Source organism: Vanessa tameamea, chromosome 6 (genome assembly GCF_037043105.1).
Source record: "Vanessa tameamea isolate UH-Manoa-2023 chromosome 6, ilVanTame1 primary haplotype, whole genome shotgun sequence".
NCBI lineage: Eukaryota > Metazoa > Arthropoda > Insecta > Lepidoptera > Nymphalidae > Vanessa > Vanessa tameamea.
The window spans coordinates 13,919,249-13,927,173 of NC_087314.1; positions in this window are offsets into that span (position 1 = coordinate 13,919,249).

Sequence of the window (7,925 nt, forward strand, 5' to 3'; positions counted from 1 at the left end):
AACTGACCGTCCCGTCGCAACAGCGGTAATAGGGTTAAAAGTTGTTTTTTTTTAATTTCTAGTTACTAAATAAAAATAAATATTGCTTATAATATAATTAGTAAAAAGAGGACTCTTCGCCTCCATGATTCCCCGGACCACCGAATTTTGCGCCAATCATGCGTTGTAAAGGAAATATAATACCTACTATAGGAGGGAACTGGAATAGAAATACTGCAAATGTGGAAGAGCTCAAGCGACGCTGTGATCAAAATAATTAATGATTGTGCATTTACACCGTTAGCAACTCAATAGATAATACATACTCAGACATAAAGTTATACAATACATATTTAAACGCACATATAAAAATAAAACTATCGGTCCGAGTTGTGAGAATAACCTACGCACCTAAACGTCTGTTTAACGAGGAACGAGGAGAATAAAAAAAATGAAGATGAACTAAGCAAAATAAACTATTTTGATAATACAGAGTTCAAATAAATGAAACTAAAGATACCGTCATTTTGTCTTAATTTGTTTTAGTAAGGCATACAAGCACACGAGCCTCACGGTAAGTCTTCCTCGGTGGCGTAGCGATGCCCATGCAACCGATGCGGTCGCGTGGGGTCTTAGATTCAAAGGTGACCCGGGGAGCGAAACGTTTCATCTATTTAAAAACTTTTTCGAAAAGGGCTCTCATAAATGTTTATAAAAAACTGCTCCAAAAACGATCCGCAATTTATTTACTTATCTACCTATATTGCTATTTTTACGAGAAGAACATGGACATATGGTCGTCCTATGTTCTAAAAACTGGTCGTTTCCACCACTACCACAAACTATTGTGTCACAACTCACAGGTATATAAACTACTTGTTGTCGCCCGCGGATTCGCTCCAGCTTAAGGGATTGATCGTAAGGTGTTAGGCATCAAAAAGAAGCTAATATTTTTCCTCGGTTACTTCATATCAAATTTCCTTATATAGACAGAGTTACTTTTGCATTTTGTGATAATTACAATTTCAGTTTTAATTAACTTATAAAATAGCCAGCTCTCAGGAGTTTAATACCGACTATCTGACTTCTCGTCCCACGCTCGGCAATCACCTAAACCAACAGGCAGGCGTCACATTGGGGCCCGAAAAAGCTACTTATGGTTACGCCAATGGTGTGCCTTCGCACATAGATGCTCGCACTATGTGTGCTCAATGCAGGATCTAAAAAGCAACCTATCATACCATATATCCTTTGCTGCAATTTACTTTGTAATGCGATACATAAAGCACTACCAACTTGGAAGTTTCCTCAGGATGATTTACTTCGCCGTCGATAGATACATTAGAAAACGAACGAAGCATTCGAAACGCAGTAGTGATTGTCCACTTTTGAACCTGTTGTCTTCGGTTAAGATTCGTTTGTTCTAGCCAATGGGCTATCACCGTACAAATTGTTTTAATGCGTTTCTCACTTTTATCAAATCACTCAGAAGTTGCTCATCCAAATCTAGGTCCCGTCCGAAGTTATATTTAGATTTCATTGAGTGACTATTGATTCATCTCGTCATCGCGCCGCTGTCATCCCAGTGAGCGCGCGCATACATTGGCGAGAGCGCGGCGATGCGATACAATCATTTTAAATTAAATTTTACCTTATTTCCCATTAAGACCGTTAAGTTGAGTTATTAATTTAATGGGGATTATGATAAAAGAGTTTAGTTGTTAAAATAATATAGATAAATTCAATAGAAATAAATAAATAATCATCACATAGAAATAAATTAGTTATATACCTACGTACCTACTTGTCTCAAGTGTGAATGTATAATACTGTATCGTAGATAAACGTGCAAAATATTTCGCCACACGTGTATCCTTTGAGCTTGATTTGTAATAAACCCTATTCTCACGAGGGGAGGAGGACTTAACCCGACAGCGGAACATTTACAGCCTGGCTGGTATCGAATACCTATTGAGTACAATTGACAAATATCTATTACAATCATACAATGGGCATAACGCCCACTGTGCAGGTAGGTATCTCATATAGTTTTACTCAAAATAAAAAATAAAATTAATTAAAAATTTTAGTCAAAATAAACGTGACATTTTGTTTATAATTTATGTCGTTACGGACATACATTATACCCCTTTACAGCTTCTTTATTAGTTTTGCCTTTAAAATATAAAAGTACCCTTTAGATTATTTTACTCGAAATGGATATGATACTTGAAATTGAAATAACACTACAGACAAAAGCGGTAAGCTTCCGACCTTATCCTAGTATTAGCCACACTAGGCCTAACCCAGTCCGAGTGCGTTGACGTCGCGAGCGCTCCGAGTCGCCATCAATCATATGCGGCGTCGCCTGCCCACATTAAACATCACATAACCGCTCGTAAAGGCGACAGCCGGCGCTCTATCTCTTCCTTATCACAGATAACGTGATTTAACGCGCTAATTGAGTGATTTACAATCTGCTTCACGAGGACCTTCTGTCATATTTATGTTGCGCCCTGATTAGAGCGGTATTTACGAATATCGGGTTGCCGGTATGTAGTTCACTGTTTACAAGCTCGTTAAGATTGTAAAAGTGTTTCGTTTAAATATTTACGATTGCTGGAAGATTAATGCGAACAAAAAAATGACAATTATGACACTTTTTTTTAAAGAAATCAATAGGTATGTCTAAAGATATTCAGTCACTATATATTCCATTTTTTTTTAAATACAAAAGGTATCTCGGTAAAAAAAAATCTTGAGTTGTTATTTACGCCATTATATTTTTTACTATCTACTCATCGAGTCCAAACACTGATTTAATATTGTATTGTAAATATCTGACGGAAGATTTATCTGATCATGAACCTAGCGACTATGTAGGGGGCGAAAAACCCGCCGATGACGCCTCGCCATTGATGGTCAAGTCTTGGAACAGCGGTGTGGTGCCCGGTTAAAAAATAAAAAAAAATCTTGAAAATCTTTTTTGAATCTTGCAAGCCAGGACTCTGATTGAACCCGAGCGCTATTCTTAAGACGGCGCATATACATACATTATACCTACAGCATCATATACTTAGGTTAAATGGGGTTGCCCAAATATTTTAATACATTTGACTACCTCATTTGTTAGTGGTTAGCGTATATCTACCTAATACTGCAGAACCGCCAAGCGAATACAGTTTTAAAGGAATAGTGACCCCGTGTCGGCTTTGGTATTGTTTTTCATTTTCATTCACGTGTTAGCATTGTCCCCATTCAAGGCCTAAAAAAACATCAATCTATCTGGTATTGTTTTCAAATTATAATTGCCGTTCTAATCTCGGACACATCGATTAATCTCTGTCGCGTATTCGACTTCCTACGTGATATTTAAAATCTGTGTCCGTTTGTCGCGAATTAAACAAAAGCCATGAACATGAAAACTTACCGTTGATAGTGTTTTCTGTAACGTATTTATGCAGTAATTAAAACCCGGCGACCAGCCTCGCTTCTTCATACATATGTACTATAGCGTTTTTAAGTCGTCGCTCTATAAGGATGAATAACTTGATATAATTAATGTCGAGAGACATTCATGGATTGTTGAATTTAAAAATAATACCAACTTTGATGAAATGAATTTTATCATTCTATCTCTGCTTAAAATAGATATTAACTTCAGATAATTTTACAATTTAATTTTAAGTAATTTGAACTTATTATGCAAAGATAAATAGGTAGATTGTAATCACATGTTATTTGCAAGTTTCAATTCAAGTTGCACGAAAGAAGTAGACACTTATAAATAATGCTCGAATAAGCAAATATAAATAAAAATACTTACTCTTATCTAAACTGGTTATTTATAAATTAATTATATTTAAGTTACAAAGTTACGTTTAAGTAAGAACTTACGTTTAAATTTACATTCGTTTTAGATACTTATCGCGTGTGATATCACAAATTGTAGGTAAATATTTAATTTATGATGATTACTTTTTATTATACAAGTCTGTAGGTAAAATAAATCGAGGTGAACTTTTAAAGCTAGCTTCATGAATCATACCTAAACCTTTATGTCACTAACAAAGTCTGCATCGAAACAAATCTATCCTACCCAAAATAGTCATACCCACATAATCTACATTCCGTTACAATGAGCAGAGCATATTAATTTATTTAGTAAAAACAATACATTGTTATACAAAAATAAAGCTAGATTATATATTGTCATATGATATGTTTCACATGTGTCAATTTAGGCGTGAACATGTCTGAAGATGGATTATCAGCAAGTAGAAAGCAAGCAAGCAAGTAGGAACCTACTGAGTGTGGCGAAATTATAAAGAAGCGGTTTCTACCTTTATAATTTCGCCAAATTCGGTGATTGGATTGGAGTATGATATAGGTATTTCATTTCTAAGTGAAAATAATTTAGAAGTTGGTTTGCGACATCTAACTTTAGTGTTTATACAGAGCAATGATAAGAGTCGGGGGAATCGATATACGCATGAATATACCTACCTATAATTTGGTTCAAAGGTGTGATCTATTTCAATACATTACGACAGGTAGACAAATTGCATAGATCTTTTTTTTATTGCATGTCAACTATTAAGTTAAATAATTTTACCTCATCAATAGGTCGGTTAACCTACTTATATAAAGTATCCTGAAATACACACACAATATATCTATCCGTACCTAACACCTGGTGCACAAATATTTGCGCAAACAATAGTGTAATTTTTATACCCTCATTTCGTTAGTTTATTTTACAGTGTCTTATTCCATGTTTCGGTATAGGTAGTATTTTATTTTTCATAATCCGATGGAATGCAAATACCTAAGATTCAACGGAAAGAGAACCTACAGCTGCAGGCTCTTTAATATCTTTTCATGTTTTTCGAGGGCTCGGTGCATTAACACTAGTTACTTCCAAATTTCGGGAAACTCTATAGGTTAATTACCTATTGGCCTAACCCGTATGAGTGATAATGAATCCTAAGCCTCCTTAAATTACTCTCTTATGAACTTACTCCATTCTAAGCTACTAGACCACCGAATCCGTTTACTATAAGGTAGGTACAAATAGTTACGAGTTTGTTATGGAGGTACCTACCTACGTCAATATATTAGTATTTTTGGTTATAAACTACCTACTCATTTACTTTTTCGTCCAAGTGATTTTAAATGAGGTTTATATTAATTGTCCTTATTTAAATTGTGATACTGAACGACCGTTTCTCATTAATACTTGTATGTAACGTGCCCTCAGTAATAGGAGCGCTTACGTTTACGAAGCTTACTTCTTATGTTATTCTCAGTAACCACTGAGCGACGGCGATTAAGGATCGCGTGTCTAACTCTAATAAACCATTGCAGCGGAGTTTGTCTGTGCTCCGTGTGCCGATAATGTGGTGAGGTTGTGCTTGTGTGTCGGAGGGCGTGTCGCGGCGAGATCAAAGTGGCTCCGCCCTGCGCGCGCGCAGGAATGTCCTGCGCTGGGCCGATCACGACCGCTCGAGTTAATAGAGCCGCGCAATTTGATACGTTTTTCGATCGAAAAGATTGAATGTCCTGCAAAAATAACATTAAGGTCTTTATGTAATAGGTAACGTGGACCTTACCTCAATATAACAAACAAATTGGATTATATTTACAAAATTTTACAAATACCTACCTATATATTTTTTTACTTTAAATTAAAAGAGTCCATATACAAAATAAAATTTCTAAGAAATGCTTTCTAAGAAATAGGTATATAATTTAGTTTCTAGATTTTTTATGATACAACAGCAGTACATTTAACCCAATTTTGCTTACGTAGGTAGTAAAGTAGGAACCTACGTACTTACCTAAGTAAAAGCAGAGCTATGTACTCACCTACTGTAGAATCTTCCATTTTAGCATATCTATACCTACCTACATATGATAGGTATAATTAGATACCTACCTACTTAAAGGTTAATATTATATTTACCTATTTAATTAAAATATTTTATAAATTCTAAACATTTTAAATAGAATATAATGAATCGTATCTTTCATTTCATTTAAAATATACGTATTGTTAGTAACTAATTCAAGACATGAAATGTTAATACCTATTTTTAAAATAATTGAAACTTTAATTTGCTAACAAAAGTCATCGTTGTATAGGTACTAAAGAGTCCCTATCAGAGACATAGGACATATGACAATCCCGTGCACCACAGAGGGTACGCACGAGTGAAAGTATCACCCACTAATGAACAAGTAAGTACAAACAATCCGAACTTAATCCTACGTGACAATTAAATCTGTTCGCAATCCCTGTATAAAATTCCGCCCGGCTTCCGCGTTACCCGCAGACGACGCCGACGACAACTTTCGTTCCCAGGTGATAATTCAATGCTGGGACTCAAACAATGTAAGAATAACGTTTGTTTGATCATTGTGCGTTGGGTCCTCTGTCTTCGCCATTATGCCTAATGTCTATTGTCTTTGGGGTGAAACCGCGGGATTCGCAGAACAAAAAGTTAATTTAGCAACATTTTTATAAAGTAGATACGCTTTTCTTTTTGTTTCCAAGTCAAAACTTTATTATAAGCCTCAATGATTCAACAGCGTAGGTACAGGCTGCGTAGCGATATCGAGGTCGTACAAGCAGTAAAAAATTACATGAATGAAGAAAAAAAAATAGATTGATAAATAATTGGTAAATCTATTAAAAATATCTGCAACGAATTTAGAAGCATCCTAAACATGTAAATAAAACTTAGCAAGATTATTCTTTAAAATTAGAATTCAAAAATATAACTTGAAAAATGATACTTATCTCACGTTTTTTTTTAAAAACCAAATGGAATAATTGAATGGGACTTTTAATTATTTTTAGAACTAAGTACCTACATACCTATTTCGCCTTCCCAAACAAAACCAGAACAAAATGTTTAGGTATGATAAAAAGCATACAGGTAAGTATACACGTACACAAATGTCGAACACCATTCCTTATTTTAGCCGAGCACAGTTACCTATCCGTTTTTGTGACTATAGCCTAGCTTAGCTTAGGGCTGTCAACTTTCCGGTTCCAGTTCCACTCGCATCACACTGGTCTAACCTTTCGTCCGCCTATTGATTATTATCAAATAACACTTTAATTGCTATGATTGTTAGCGATTGTGCAAGTCGGTTTCAAATTAAATTTACTGAATATATATCTGAATATTCATAAGAGATTTTTCCTTTTTACATCTTGGTTTCAAGTAACAGCCCTGCACTTAAAGTTGATACTGTGTCGAAGTAAACATAAGTAGCGTATTGCTGTAAATAATGCGCTCGATATTTTGCATTACCTGCAATGTTATCGTTTTCAAATGAGTTTTTGCTCGCAATGGTGAAACGCCTTTCAATTAAAATATTATTCGTTTTTGCTTTTAACTTTTATTGAAATAAGTATAATTATAAACTTTATTTGAATTAAACGATCTGCCTGCAAATTCTTCTTTTTTTGATCACTAGTTGATCCGATCTCGTCCACGTTTAATTTTTAGTTATTACGCAGTTCTCATTTTATTTCTATCGGGTACTTTAGTGGAGTAGTTTCATTATTATAAGTATATCAGGCTACCATTATTGTAAATATAATAAAGTGCATATAACTTTTAAAGTCTGATTTGAAATGTTAAAAGTTAGGTATATAAAAATTAATCAGTACCTACTGGATTAATCCAGTACTTTTCACGCGTTGCTTGAACAAACAAAAATTACAATTCCAAGTTCATCTTTGCACACAAGTTCATCTTTGAACACATGTTTGGTATTAAGTGAATATAAAATAAAACAATAACTGCATTCTTGATGTGATTTATTCCCGTGAAATTATTTTCTTGGAAATCACCTCCGTACAGCCGTTGGACTCGCGGTGACTCTCTAGCCGGTCGTATGGGCAGACTATGAGAAGGAGAGAAAGAAAAGAT